The 15,766-nt window shown below is 41.6% G+C and overlaps 1 protein-coding gene across 3 annotated transcripts in view; it reads left to right on the top strand.

Annotated features, from left to right (window-relative positions):
- The first annotated feature begins 235 nt into the window (after positions 1–235).
- Positions 236–15,766, top strand: part of PRXL2A (peroxiredoxin like 2A) — a 54,775-nt gene continuing 39,244 nt past the window's right edge. Inside the window, exon 1 of one of the 3 annotated variants that reach the window (XM_072627988.1) lies at positions 236–556. The gene's annotated coding sequence lies outside the window, so the exon portion shown is untranslated. The remainder of the gene's footprint in view (positions 557–15,766) is intronic. The other 2 variants (XM_072627987.1, XM_072627989.1) reach the window with 2 other exon arrangements.

Genomic DNA, 15,766 nt, shown 5'->3' with positions numbered 1-15,766 from the left:
CGCTGTCCTGAGCCCACCCCGAGGACTCCGGGTGGCGCCGGAGCGGGGCTGGGAAGGACGCCCTAACTGTGCCCGCGGAGCTCTGGGGGAGTGGGAGCCAGGAGACCGTTATCTGGGCGCACCGCCCCCAAGGCTCCCCTCCTGCCAGCCCCCTCCCCTGGGGGGGAGCTAGCCATCCCCTGGGGACCACGTGCCTTCCGCTTAAGAACCCTGGCTTCAGACACGATTTCATTCTCGCCAGCTTCTGCTCGCAGGGGCACCTAGGGCTCGAAAGGACTTTGTTTGGGCTGAAAGCTCCCTTTTAAAACCTCTGCGGCTTCAGAGCAGGCGGACGAGCAGGCTGGAAGCCTCCAGCGCCCCCAGGCCCGGGGAGCTCCGGGGTGAGGGTGGGAGGGAACTGCCTCTGACTCCGCCCCAGCGGCTCGGATGAGGGGCGGGGTTAGGGGCGGGACAGCCATGGACACGCCCCCAGAGGCTCGGAGCTCCACCCCCAAGCTCCAGGGCGAGGGGGGAGGGGCAGCGGGAGGATTTGGGAACCAGGAGGAGGAGGAGCAGTGTAAGTAGCAGCTGCACGAGGGTTGGGAGATGGGGGTGGGGGGCTTGCTCGTGGTCCTTGGGGCTTCCCGATCTTAACGCCCCGAACCCTCCTGCAGGGCCCCCCCATCCCCAGGGATCCTGCACCTGGCCGGGGCTTTGCCAAGGTGATGCTGAGGGGCTGCTGGAGGGACAGCCATCCCTGGCTCTGTGGTCTGTGACCTCTGCGCTCCCTTGTCCTCCCGGGGCCTGGGGCTGGAGAGGGGCGCGGGGCTTCATCCCCCCAGCCCGGAGTCCCGCCCACATGTCAGCAGGACCCCAGCCTTGGCTGCACGCTGGGTCCGCGGTGCTGCGGGAACCTGCCGGGCCCGGCCAGGTGATGTGGACACCCCTCCCCTGCACAGGTGTGTGCAGAGCGTGCGCGCCCCCCTCCCAGGGCCTTCCTCTGTGAGTGCTAGGTGCCGGGCTGGGCTTGGTCTTGAGCAGCTGCTTATTTACCGGTAGGGCCCTGGCCCTGTGTGCCCAGTCCGGCGGGGCGGACCCTGGACTGGAGGGGCGGGTGGTGTGACCTGATAACGCCTGCTTGGCTTGGCCTTAGTTCAGCTTATCAGAAGCGTGACTAGGCAGTACAGCCACTGATGTCAGGTGAGCAAACGTGGAGTTTCAGCCTAGCACGGAGAGCGCAGGAACCAGGACCTCTTTCCTGGAGGCGCCCTAGCAATCCAGACTCCCAGGGTCCTCTCTCCTCTCCTCCCCCTCTCCCACTTCCCCATTCACTCTGTAGTGGAGTGAGAGAGCCCCAAGATGAGTGGAGATTTAGAAGAGAATGGTTCTGGATCTTGAAGGTGGATGTTTCCTTTTCTGAAACTAACTTTGTATCCCCCAAAAGAACCAGCTTCCAAGACTACTCAGAATTATACAGAAGTTTCCCTGTTTAGGATTTATTTCAGTTCTTTCACAGAATTTATAGCAATAATCAGGGGTGAGGCAGGGAGGAGAATAATAGCATTGTTCTTCATGGACAGCAGAAGTCATTGGCAAAAAGTAATCCATGCTCCCCACTGCCTGCAAAGAATAGAGGGGGATTTATTTTTTCTCTCTCCATTCACAGGGTGTCTTCTATAACCCTTCCCATGTGATGGAGGTGGATGACATTGTCCAGTTCTTTCCCAGCTTCAATGGTGCTGACCATAGGGCAAAGTCCCTGGTCAGGGAAGAACTTGTGACTCTGCAATTAGGACACCTTCCTTCTCTCCTATCTAGAGTGAGCCTGTCCTTGAAATACATGCCTCCCTTGGACAAAGGCTCTTCAGAACAACCAGCAACAGTTCATTCATTCATCCATTAAATCACTCATTTAACACACATTTACGGAGATCCCACTGCACTGAGGTATTACCAGCTGTTTAAAAATTAGACACTGAGAGTATAGAGTCATCAAGAAGACAGGGCCCTTATCCTCAAAGAGTTCATAGTCTAGCAGGAGGACAAAGACAAAGTTATGAGGAGCATTGACTAGGGCTGTACCTGAATGCCTGAATAACCATACCTGTCAACTTACTTCATCTGACAACCAATTTTTATAATAACTGACCTTTAAAGTTTGCAAAGTGCTCTACATAGATTATCTGATTTGAACCTCACAGCCTTGTGACATAGGTGTAACAGATTTTCAGATGAGGAAACTGAGCCTCCAAAAAGTTAAGTGATTTGCCTATTATCACAGAGCTAGTGTTGGGAAGATGGGGGTAGATTTGAACCTCTCTTTCTGATTCCCTAGTGAACCATGTTACTCACAATGTTGGGTTGCCTCTCTTCCAGATACCCAGATCTCTCATGCTTTAACCAATTTTTACATCATAAATTCCTTTAAATCACTTTAAAAATAAACATTTTCAAATAAATTCCTTTAAACCTATTTATAAATTGGAGGTTCTCCTTAAGGAATGAGGATGGCAGACAGTAGTTGCTGAGCTATCTGGTTGGAGTTTGGAGGAGAATAGCCAAAATTTTATTTGGTGAACTGCTGCCTTTCTGCAGTTTCTGTGGCTTATCAGAAACCACAATCTCAGATAGGTTGACTGCTTCCAGCTCAGAATAAGAGAGGGGCTCCCAAGGAGTTCTTTTGCAGAGCTGGTAATCTCCTGAAATACGAAGCACGGGGTTTATGATTCTGTTTTTCACAAACTGTGTTGTTAAGTGTTTGCAGGATAAGAGGGAAAACAATGTTGGGAAACATATGATGGATTATGTAGGTTGGGTGAAGTTCTGCTCTGTTCTAAAGTTTCATTTGGTGGGGAGGGGACAGTGGAAAAAAGTTGTGACTGCAGAATGATTTAGTTTTCTTAACACTTGAGTGTCCCAAAATGTAAATGAAAAAATAAGCTCAGAGATGGGGAAGCTCAACTAAAGTAGAATGAAAACATTCCCAAGAGTGTCTCCAAGATAATCAAAGAAATAAATGTTAAAAACTAATTAGGAGGGAAAGACCATAAGTAGCTACAACAGGAAAGTAGTCAGAGTGTTTTTTTGGTATTTTCATATCTCTAATTGAATTTATATTAGGATTTGTTGTGGAACTCCCTTCATTAGAAAGATGGGGGACTACAAGTGTGGAATATTATATCTATTGTCAGACTAAGTTGATATGTTGGCTAGTTTGGCTTTATCCCCCATCTATTATTTTTTGTTACAAGGGACGGCTTACTGAGTATGTTGGAGGATGGATATATTCAGAAATGAAGGTGATTAAAAACAAAAAATAACCAATTCAAAGCAATTTTTAAAAGTATTCATAATGTTAATGAACACAAACTATATACTAATGGGTTTTAATGTTAATAGCTACTGAATATATGCCATACACTGCAAGGATTTGTTGGGAGAGAGAAATGAGAAAGAAAAATCTACTGGGGCTGATAAGGGCTAGAAGTGGGGTGTGAGATCCCCACAAAGACCAGGGAACCGGGAGAAGGTCGCCTGGAATGAATTCAAAGACTCATGCATTCATGAGGTCAAGGTAAAGATTTGTTATGCTTTTCAGCAGTCAAGAGTTCTTAGGGAACCTGCAGCCTTAGAGGGGTACAGGGAAAGTTAATGTAGGATTTTTCCATAGTGAAGCATGTGCCAAATATGCTAACTAGGTGTTTTGGGGTGGAATTAGGGAGTGGTTAAGGAGTGGTTAGTTCTTAAAGGAACATGCACTTTTGGTATCTATTGCACAGGTATTTTACCCAAAATTCATGGGAAAATAGCCCAAGGTGGGGGAGGGGGGGCACTACCTGGAGGTGTGATTTTAAGCCTGAAACGTCCCTAAGTCAACTAGTGGTCAGAGCTGGCTCAGAAATACCAGGCTGCTCTCATCAATGTCTTGTTAGACAAGATAAATGTAAGGGAGTGTACGTATGTCTAAGTCTTGGATACATATGAGTGGTAAATGTCGTTATGACCTAGAGCACAGTCACTTCAGCCTAATAAGTTCTATAGATGCGGCTGGCTGCTGTATCAGGAAGGGAGATAATGGTTGTTGCTGAAGCAGGCTGTGTGCTTGGGCTGGAGAGAAACTGCCTGGGAGAGTATTTTGAGGCTAGGGAGAAATGTGATTTTTAAAGAGAGGGTATGATTTTAAAATTGGGGCCAAGAACATGCATCCAAGCACCCCATCAGGGTCAGTCTGTGTGCAGACAGACAGAAGGGAAAATGGATGCAGAAACTAAACTTTGGTCAGCCATCAGAGAACACCCATAAAGGGATTCCTGGATATTTGTTGTGTTTGTCCTTCATTCTTGAAGAGGACCATGACTTTAGCGAGATGATGACATGGCTTGTAGTTGACTTTGATTTGAATGACAGAGTGCTGTGCAAGATCACCAGCCTCACTTTCTCCTCTTGAGCCTTCAGGCCAGATATTGATCAGGATGGCTGGAGATGGCCCAGTGGATATTTAGAGAAGCTGTCATCCCTTTTCATTTGGACACTGTCTTTTACTGCAATCATAAGGGACTTACAAAGTATATGTGTTTGTGTGTCAGTGACTCCTCTCCTGCCTTTTTCAAATTCAGAATTTCATACCTTTTGTTTCTTCTTAAGGTAAAGAAATAATAGTTTGTGTCTATATATATTAATGTTCCTCTCCACTAACCTGTGAGGTTGGTGGCATAGGTGTTGCAGTAGAGAGAGCATCCAGCCTGGAGTCATGAAGACTCATCTCCCTGATTTCAAATCTGACTTCAGACACACACTAGTAATATAATCCTGGGTAAGTCACTTAACCCTGTTTGCCTTGGTTTTCTCATCTGTAAAATGAGCTGGCGAAGAAAACAGTAAACCGCTCCAGTACCTTTGCCAAGAAAACCCCAAAGAGGATCCATGAAGAGTCCAACATGACTGAAAAATGACTAGACAAAGGTGGTATAAATATGCTTATCCTCACTTTGAAGACGAGGAAATAGGCCCAGAGGCTTGAACAGTGTCACTTAGGCAGTACATTGTCAAAGCTGAGATCTGAACCAAGTCTTTTGGGGTTCAAGTACTTAAGTCCTTAAGCCTCTTTGCTTTGATATCAATCACACTGACAATTTAATGACTAGGGTTGGTCATTGCCCCACATTCTTGCTTCTAAGTGACTCATGTGAGGAATTTGTATCACATTCTTAGAAGAGAGTAAGAACAGCAATATTAACTGAGTACCCATGGAGACCCCACTGAAGGGGTGGCTTTTAAACAAATAGGGCAAGAAGAGTGGACCTCACTAAAACTCTGCCCAGAGGCTGATGAATATGGACATAAGCTATATCCAAGTTGTGTCCCATGAAAGAACATACTTTGCTGGATGGAAGGGGCATGGGAGTGGAAAACATTTCTGAGCTTACCTAACCTATATTCAAATGAGATTTTGATTCACTGGAACCATAGTCTTCAATTAATTTGGTTTCCCCACTTTTTTTAGTAATAAATCCTTCAGAGTGCCTACTGTCCCATGTAGGTCTCCCCAAACTATCCTATATTAGAGGTACTCTGTCATCAGCACTCACTCAAAACTGTAGTTCACAAACCCCTGCAAATATCTGTATTTTGAAATGAAACAATTGAGATACATTTTCTGGGAGGGCTAAACAATTGAGGTGAAGTGACTTTCCCAGGGTCATACAGCTAGTACGTGTTTAGTGTCTAAGGTCTATTTTCCCTAATGTCAGTCTGCTCACACAGACTGACCCCTAGTTTCTCGTTTCTCTCTCCTGAGGATTCAGGTTCTCCTGACTTCAGGACCGTACTCTATCCACTACATTTGAAAGAATGCAAAAGACATTTGATCAATAGCACAGCAAAAAAAGATCTCTCCGTGCTTATTTGAACACACTCTTTCCCAGGCTTATACATCACCTATGAGAAGAAGGCATAGCCAGAGGCACATTCCTAGAACCCAGGTGACCTGGCCATTCACACCTCTAGAGCTAGAGATTTGTCATATCCTTTGGTGTGGTCATTACACTATAGTCATTATACTGATTTCCTCAGAAGTTCATGCCCCTGCTTTCTACTGAGAAGCTCTGATGGTGTCTTAGTTACTCTCTGTTACTGTCTTTGGACTCTGCTCCCACTTGCTAAGGTGCAGTGATTAGGAAACCTCTCCCTGATAAGGATAGTTTCAGACAGCTCCTTTACTTTGTTCTTAAGTCTTTGAACCACCACATTTATCTTTGTCCTGGGTCACCAACAGAAGCCAGTCACAGCACCTCCAGGCTAAGCATACCTATTCTTTTGATTGCTTTTTTCTTGTCCTGATTTTAAGTCTGTGGGTGCAGACAACTATCTGATATAAGATTAGAATATTCCTCAGAATTCCAGTTTAACCCCTTGTGGGAATCCTATGTCCTCAAGGCCTATTCTAGGAATTCTGCAAAAAAAACCCCAATAACACACATCCTGAGAGCTATGTGGAGGCTGGGGGCCACAAGGCCTCCCTCCCTCCCAGCATCTTCCCAAATTGGCATGCAAATAAATAGAATAAACACAGAAAGTCAAGAGTAGTAGATGAAGTCAATCTCTTTTATCCTCCTAGCCCATACTTCTGGTTTATCATGTATGTATATGTGTGTGTGTATGTGTGTGTGTGTATACATATACATACAAGTAAAAGATATAAATATATAAAAATAAATATGTTACATACATTATATAAGTAATCTTGGTTGTTGTTGATTCTTGCAACAAACAAAAGAGCCTCTGGCTTTTGTTGTATTCTGTATTGTCACTATATCTCTACTAAAGAAAGAGAAAATATAGTATAATATAGAAAAGAGCCTTAGATTGTATGTGTGGGAACCTCAGGTCTGGTCCTCACTGCCACAGACTAGTTTGGTGATATCTGTGACCCTCCCAGCTTGAGTTTCCTCAAGTGAAGAAGCATTGATTAAGCACCTACCATGTTCCAGGCAATGGGCTAAGTGCTGGAGGTACAAAGAAATGAAAGACAGTCTCTGCTCTCGAGAAACTCACAGTCTAGTGGGCATAGACACCATGCAGACAACTATGTACCAACAAGATATTTCCAGGGTTAACTGACTCTACTTTTAAAGAGAAAGCACTGACATTAAGAGAGACAGGAAAAGGCTTCTTCTAGAAGGTGAGGTTTTATGTAGGACTTGAAGTGAAAGAAGCCATAGGAAGAAATACTAAGAGAGATAATTCCAGGCACAAAGAAACAGAGAAAATGCCCAGAGTAAAGAGATGAAGTGTCTTGTTTGCAGAGGCCAGTGACACACTAGCCACAGTAATTTTGCAGAGCATGGAGAATGTGAGGGTGGATAGATCTAAGAAGGCTAGAAAGGTAGAAGGGAGCCATGTTATGAAGGGTTTTAAAAGCTGGCATATTTTTTACTTAATCCTATAGATGATAGGGAGCTGCTGGAGTTTACTTGAATAAGGCATGATGTGGTCAGATCCGTGCTAGTCCAATGAGTAGCTGGTCTGGACAGTCTTTCTGGTTCCTTCCTTCCAGGCCTTAACTTTCTAAGATTCAAACAACAAGAAAAGGGTATTAGCTGTTTTTAAACTGATGTTAAGTTCATCCTGGGGTAAATATGAGAGCTTTGGACTTGGAATCAGGAAGACTTGAGTTTAGATCTTTTTTTCACTTTCACTTCCTGACTGTGTGATCCTGGCAATGTCATTTAACCTCTTTCAGCCTCAGTTCCTTCATCTGTAAAATAGGAAGAACAGTCCCTACCTCATAGATCTGTTGTGAGGATCAGGTGAGATGAGGATATAAAATACTTCACAAACTCTTGACCACTAGATGTATGTGTCCCGTTACTAATATTACTTAAGACCTTAATCTCTTTCACTTTTTGCATTCGAGTCATAGATCTTAAGAACTAATATTTAAGATTAAGTTCCCCCATGCCCTACAAAACCTTTAGTCAGCAAAGAAAGAGCTCATTTTGTTCAATGTATTCTGTTTACTAAGACAGGAAAGAGAAGTTAAATGTTTTAGAAAGATTTTTTTTAAAATAGGAGTTTAAATAAAATATTTGGGTGTAAACCCTGTTTATCCAGAAAATTCTCTTAATGAGAACTCCCCCTTTCTAGAGGTTTCTTCTAAACTGAAGTTTCAGTGGACTTCACTGCTTCTGGAAGAAAAAGGTTAACATTTTTTGACCTGTAGATCTTGAATCTCAGCAATTCATTACTTCCCTGTTCCTGTTAGAGATTTCAAGGGGCAGGAAGATTTGCCTTTAAGTGAGTCTCTTCAGCTGAAGTTGGCTGAGAATGGACTACAGGAATCCAGGCTTTTATCCCAGGAACAATGCTGGCCTTCTTTAAGTACTTTGCCTACTGGGGCAAAGGGCAAATATGTTTCTAGCAGGGCATTTGCTACTGGGTAAAAAGTCAGACAGTTCCAAGTCTTGTGTCATGATTTGGCATTAATGTCTGTCTTTCATATATAGTGTCTACATCTACGGATTCCCATGTGGAAGTCAGACTGAATCTGGAATATTCTGGGTGTTCTGGGATACCACCATTTTTTTAAGTTTATTTTTTCTGTTGACAGGCATTTATTTTCTCTCATTTCTCTCTCTTCCACCCCATTAAAATATTTTTTTAAAAAAAACAGCCCTTGTGACAAATATGAATAGTCAATCAAAATAAATCTCCACATTGGCTATGTCCAAAAAGTGATGTAAGTCTTATTCTAAAGACTGAATCCATCCCTATTCTGTTGGGAAGTTGGTAGCATGCTTCATCTCTTCTTTTGAAATTGTGGTGAATTCTTACATTGATCAGAATTCTAAAGTCTTCCAAAGTTACTTATCTTTACAGTTTTACTGTTATATAAATTGTTCTCCTAGATCTGCTCATTTCACTCTATATCAGTTCATACAAGTCCTCCAAAGTTTAACCATTCCTTAAGATATAATAATATCCCATTACCATAAGAGACAAAGATGAAAAGCATCTCTTTTTGTAGTAGCAGAGAAGTGGAAATTGAGTAACTGGGAAATGGAAACAAGCTATAGAATGGGAATATAGCAGGTAGCCAGTACATTTCGAGAAGGGTTAGGGTTCATAAGCTGTAACATATCCAGAAGAAGGTAAACAGGGCAATAAGGGTCTTGAGTTCATGCTGTATGGCTATCCATTAAAGGAACTGGGGATGTCTAACCTAGAGAAAAGAAGACTTAGTAGAATAAATGGTAATTGTCTTCCAGTTTTGTAAGACAGTCGTGCAGAAGAAAGAGTTGACTTGGTCTGTTTGGTTCCAGAGAGCAGCACTAGGACCAGTGGGTAGGAGTAGCAAAGACCAGTGACAAGGTGGGAAATGGTCTGGCCAAGGAGGTCATAGATTCCCTTTACTAGGACATTCTCACAAAGGCTGAATGATTGCTTTTTGAGAATATTGTAAAGTAAATTCTTGTTTGGGTATGTACTGGACTAAATGGCCACTGGGATACCTTTCAAGGGAAGAAGAAAGGTGGGGCAACTAGGTGGTACAGTGAAAAGAGCCTCAGCCCTGAAGTTAGAAGGACTCGAGTTCAAATTTGGCCTCAGACACTAACCAGCTGGGTGATCCTGGATTAGTCATTAAGTGACATCCAATTGCGGGAGAGAGAGTCAAACAGATACAGAGAGTTAGAGAGAGAGAGGCAGAAAGTAAGGGAAGGGAATAAACATTTATATAGTTGTTCCAACTCTTGAGATGCTGTTTATACTCACCAGCTTTCTGTTTATACTTAGACAGTATTCTTGGGAGTAGAGTGATAGGGGGAGGAAAGCAATGAATTGGGAGTTTGAGGATCCAGGTTCACATCCTGGTCTGGCCATTTACTACCTGTGTGATTTTAGGCAAGACACAATTCAAGTCAGCACCTACTTATCAAGGATCTATTTGCCTGACCTTCTGTTAAACAGAAATGAGAACATCCCTGACCTCTGGGAGAGCTTATATTCTCTCAAGGTCTCTGTTATCTTATCTGCAAAATGCACAATACTCTGTCCAAAGTCTCCCATTTTTTTGGAAGTGTGAGTTTTAGTTTTAAATACTGGCACTAAAATTTACTGGTCACATGATCCTAAGCAGATCACTTAGCCTTCTCTCCTTCATTTTCTTCCTTTGTTAAAGAAGGATAATAATACTTGCACTACCCATCTCAGAAAGGATTGTAAGGATAGGTGATGTAGCACTGTGCTGTCTGGCAGAGTATAAGGCAGTCTCTGCATCATCTCTGTTGTCTGGGATCACAGCACATTGAAACTGGCCCAGGAAGTTGAGTTTCTTAGCGGTCTTGGGAATGACGGTTAACAAGTCTCAGAAGTCCTTTTTCCCAACTCATCATTCACTATAACCAGAGCTGTCTCCGGGTAAAAGTGGACCTGTCACAGCTAGTCTGAAAAGGGTGCTACTATTGCTACTTTAACATTCTTGCTGTCTGGAAAGATACCCCCTATGAGATACCTGTTTGTAAGTCAACCCCATCCTTATTGAAAGCTAGCTATGGTTAAGAAGAGTTTTCTTCCGTGTGCTCTCTGGAGGCAGATAGAAATGTTTACTCTGTTGAAAAGCTTTGTGTTTGGAAGTTTGTGTGGGTCTGTTTGGTTTAACCCACAAAAGGACAGGTTAATTTAAGTAATGAATGAGGCTTCTTACTTTTGGACTGTGCTTGGATAGCATGAGATTAGGATGAGGTCATTCTTATACAAAGGCCATCCAGGCTCCTACATTGAACATAAGAATTAGATGAGCAAATGGGAAGATAATGGGGTAGGGCTCTAAGAGGCAGAAAGTTGGCCTTGGAGTCAGGAAGACCTAGATTCCAGTCTTGCCAGTGATATGTACTCAGTGTGTGACCTTGGGAAAATTCCTTAACTTCTCACTGCCCTCTGGGAAATTCTTTAACACTATACCTCTTAAAAACAGTGGGTCATCATTCTCTGTGGGCAGAGGGGGAGTTACTGAACTGCTAAAATCACTGGACTGAACCAAAAACCTAAATAGAGTTAAATTAAGATTTTATCATTAAAATATCCTGTCTCCTAGGGGTAAAGACTGAGAAAGGATGCCTTTTTCCCTACTGAATATTTTAATTTCTCCTGGGGTTTTATAAATGACAGATGTTAATAGCAGGTTAAAGTTATAAACTACTTTACAACATGCTATTTCATTAGGCAGCTAGTGGGCAGAGATGATAGACTCCTAGATTTGGAACCAGGAAGACCTGGGTTTAAATCTTGCTTCAGATACTCATTTTGGGTAAGTCAGTGAACCTCTCTCAGCCTCTGTTTTCTCTTCTGTATGATGGGAATAATAATTTCAAGTACATTATAATTCCCAGAAAGAAGCAAAATGACAGAGGTAAAGCACTTTTGCAAACCAGAAAGTGCTACATAAATGTTAACTACTGTCATCATCGTCATCATCATTCAAGCCTCATACATAAGAGGAGGTCATTTAAATATTATTTTCTCAATTATTATAGATGGCTACAACTCTGAGAGGTCATTGGGTCATAAATTTAGAACTGGGGGGAGGAGACGGGAAGACTTTCTAGGCCAACCTTATTTTCTGGATAAAGAAACCAAAGCCCAAGAAAGTTCAATGTATTGTCCAAAGTCACAGAAATAATATGTGGCAAAGCTGGAATTGTAACTCAGATCTTCTCCAAATTGTGCACTTTTTCCACTGCCCCATGCAGCCTCCCAAGGTTAAGTGACTTGTCCAAGGTCACACATATACCAGTAGGCAGTAGGACTAAGGCTCAGGGCTTCTGACTGATTCTAGGGTTCTACTTTTTCCTTCTTTCCTTCTTCAAAATTTCCCCAAAAACACTGGGCTGAAAGACCAGTCACTGCTAAAATGCATGCTTATTTTAGTGAAACCCATTTGCGTTCTTTTGGTAGGGAAGCTGGGAAATGAGTTATTTTTTTTTAAATACTCTGGAACTACAGTTGGAAGAATAAAGAACACACTGAGGCAGAAGAAAGGTTGCATACCCAGGATAAGAGACTGCCTAGTGTGGCCCAGGTAGTGTGGGTTGGCATCCAAAATGGCACCAAGCCCAAGTGAGTGTACATTTTTTTTCTTTTTAGAAAGAAAACTCATTCATTTTTTTTCTCAAAACTGAAGATCTTTCAGCAAACCACAGGTCCTTATTCTTTGAGATGTTCTTGATCATTCTTATAAAATATTAACATTTTTCAATGGCATTGTATACATGTATATTTTTGTAAGTGTGTATATATGTATTTACCTATTTACTCATTCTTCCTTTATTCATTCATTTATTTATTTTCTCCTCTAAAACAACATCGAAAGCCTGGAAATTCCCATGCCCAGGTATTTGGTTCAATGATTCTGTGATCAGTCACAAATTTACTGGTTAGTAACCAAGCCCAGCTGTTGGATCTACTGGCTGCCCCTGGACAATGCCTGCTGGTCGTCATATGGCAGGGGCATGTTGCAATACTGTGGAGCCCCATCTAGGATTAAGGAAGCAGAAACTCTTTTTATCAAAGGCTTTCTCTGGGAGAATTCTTTTGGTTTCATTGAGGGGTTTTTGTTTTGATGTTACAAAAGGTTCATGATCTTTTTTTTTGGTGTGACTACTCTCTTCATTGGTACAAATTATGACCCATGCCTTGTGTTTTCATGTCCGTGTCATTTCATAAATCATATGGGGATCTATCCCAGGTCTCCCGATGCTTAAAAATAAAACTTCTTGACCCTACTATTTCATTCTACAGCCCTGCATCTCTCTTTCCTAGATAATTTCTTAGAAAAAAGTAAGATATTCTCATTGCCCCTCCACCTCTCATTCCTTTGTATTCAGGCTTCTAATGTTATATCACATAACAGAAATTGTTTTCTCTAAAGTTATCAGTAATACATAAAATATATGTGTATGTGTGTATGCAATCTTAATCATCAAACATGGTGGCTTCCTCATCCTTCTAGACTCTCTGTAACATTTGACATATTGACTCATGCCTTCTCAGTGGGCTCGTATGCCATTGCTATTTTTTGGTTCTTCTACCTATCTGATTGTTCCTTCTCAATCCTCTTTGCTGTATCATCATCCATATCTGGCACGTTAATCTCAAGCCCCCCAACTTCTTTATTCTCTACATACTCTTTCATTTGGCATCTGTATTAGGTCCCAGGGGTTTTGTTATCAGCTCTATGCAGATGACTCCCATGTCTATTTATCTAGCCCTAAATATGCTACTGAGTTTCCAGCTTACATCATCAACTGCCTATTGAACTTTTCAAATGGGATGTTCTGTGGGCTTCTTAAATTCAACTTGTCCAAAATAGAACTTCCTATCTTTCCCCTCAAATCTGCTCTTCTTCTGAAATTCCCTATTTCTGTCAAGTGTATCACCTTCCTTCTAGTCACCCAGGTTTGCAACCCTAGAGAGCCAGCCTAGTGCCAAGTTTCTCAGTTCTGCCTCCATGATATCTCTCCTGTCTGTTTCCCACATACTCACACATTAGCCACCCCTAGTTCAGGCTCTCATCATTTCTTTTCTTTTTTTAAATTTATTTATTTATTTTTAGTTTTCAACATTCATTTCCACAAGATTTTGAGTTTCAAATTCTCTCCCCATCTCTCCCCTTCCCCCATCCCAAGACACCATGCATTCTGATTATCCCTTCTCCCAATCTTCCCTCTCTTCTATCACACCCCTCTCTTCCCTTATCCCCATCTTCTCTCTTTTCTTGTAGGGCAAGACAGATTTCTACACTCCATTATCTGTATTTCTTATTTCCTAGTTGCATGCAAAAACAATTCTCAACATTTGTTTCTAAAACTTTGAATTCCAATTTCTCTCCCTTCCTCCCTCCTATCCCCACTGAGAAGGTAAGCAATTCAATATAGACCATACATGTATAGTCATGCAAAAGACTTTCATAATAGTCATGTTGTGAAAGACTAACTATATTTCCCTCCATACTATCCTGCCTCTCATTTGTTCTATTCTCTCTTTTGACCTTTCCCCCCCAACAGTTTTTACTTCTAATTGCTCTCTCCTCCCATTTGCCCTCCCTTCCATCATCCCCCCACCCTGCTTATGCCCTTCTCCCCAACTTTTCTGTAGTGTAAGATAGATTTTCATACCAAACTGAATGTGCATGTTATTCCCTCCTTAATCCAAATGCAGAGTAAGCTTCACTTTTTCCCTCTCACCTACCCCTTTTCCCTGTCCATTGAAAAAGCTTTTTCTTACCTCTTTTATGAGAGATAATTTGCCCCATTCCATTTCTCTCTTTCCCCTCCCAATATATTCCTCTCTCACCCCTTAATTTTATTTTTTTAGATATCATCCCTTCCTATTCAACTCACCCTGTGTCCTCTGTCTCTCTCTCTCTCTCTCTCTCTCTCTCTCTCTCTCTCTCTCTCTCCATATATATGTGTATATATATATGTATGTATATATATATATATACACATATATATGTATGTATATACATGTAATCCCTCCAATTACCCAAATACTGAGAAAAGTTTCAATAGTTACAAATATTATCTTTCCATGTAGGAATGTAAATAGTTCAGCTTTAGTAAGTCCCTTATGATTTCTCTTTTCTGTTTACCTTTCTATGCTTCTCTTGATTCTTGTGTTTGAAAGTCAAATTTTCTATTCAACTCTGGTCTTTTCATCAAGAATGCTTTAAAGTCCTCTATTTCATTGAAAGACCATTTTTTGCCCTGAAGTATTATACTCAGTCTTGCTGGGTAGGTGATTCTTGGTTTTAATCCTAGTTCCTTTGACTTCTGGAGTATCATATTCCAAGCCCTTCAATCCCTTAATGTAGAAGCTGCTACATCTTGTGTTATCCTGATTATATTTCCATAATACTCGAATTGTGTCTTTCTGGCTGCTTGCAATATTTTATCCTTGACCTGAACTCTGGAATTTGGCTGCTATATTCCTAAGAGTTTTTCTTTTCAGATCTTTTACAGGAAGTGATTGGTGAATTCTTGCCATTTCTATTTTTCCCTCTGACTCTAGAATATCAGGGCAGTTTTCCTTGATAATTTCATGAAAGATGATGTCTAGGCTCTTTCAGGTAGTCCAATAATTTTTAAATTGTCACTCCTAGATCTATTCTGTAGGCCAGTTGTTTTTCCAATTAAATATTTCACATTGTCTTCTATTTTTTCATTCCTTTGGTTTTGTTTTATAATTTCTTGGTTTCTTATAAAGTCATTAACTTCCAACTGCTCCACTATAATTTTTAAAGAACTATTTTCTTCAGTGAGCTTTTGAACCTCCTTTTCCATTTGGCTAATTTACTTTTTAAAGCATTCTTCTCCTCATGACTTTTTGGACCTCTTTTGCCATTTGGGTTAGTCTATTTTTAAAGGTGTTATTTTCTTCAGCATGTCTTTAAGTCTCCTTTAGCAAGCTGTTGACTCACTTTTCATGATTTTCTTGCATGGCTCCTATTTCTCTTATTAATTTTTCCTCCACCTCTCTTACTTGATTTTCAAAATCCTTTAGGAGCTCTTCCATGGCCTGAGACCATTGCATATTTTTTTTTTGAGGTTTTGGATGCAGAAGCCTTGACGTTTATGTCTTCCTCTGATGGTATGTTTTGTTCTTCCTCATCTGAAAGACTGGAAGAAAATACCTGTTCACCAAGAAAGTAACCTTCTGTAGTCTTATTTTTTTCCCTTTTGGGGGGCATTTTCCCAGCCTGTTACTTGGCTTTTGAGTCCTTTGTCCAGTG

This window comes from Notamacropus eugenii, chromosome 1, assembly GCF_028372415.1.
Source record: "Notamacropus eugenii isolate mMacEug1 chromosome 1, mMacEug1.pri_v2, whole genome shotgun sequence".
NCBI lineage: Eukaryota > Metazoa > Chordata > Mammalia > Diprotodontia > Macropodidae > Notamacropus > Notamacropus eugenii.
The sequence above is the reverse complement of the archived record's forward strand: the minus strand, read 5'-3'. Positions and strand labels throughout refer to the sequence as shown.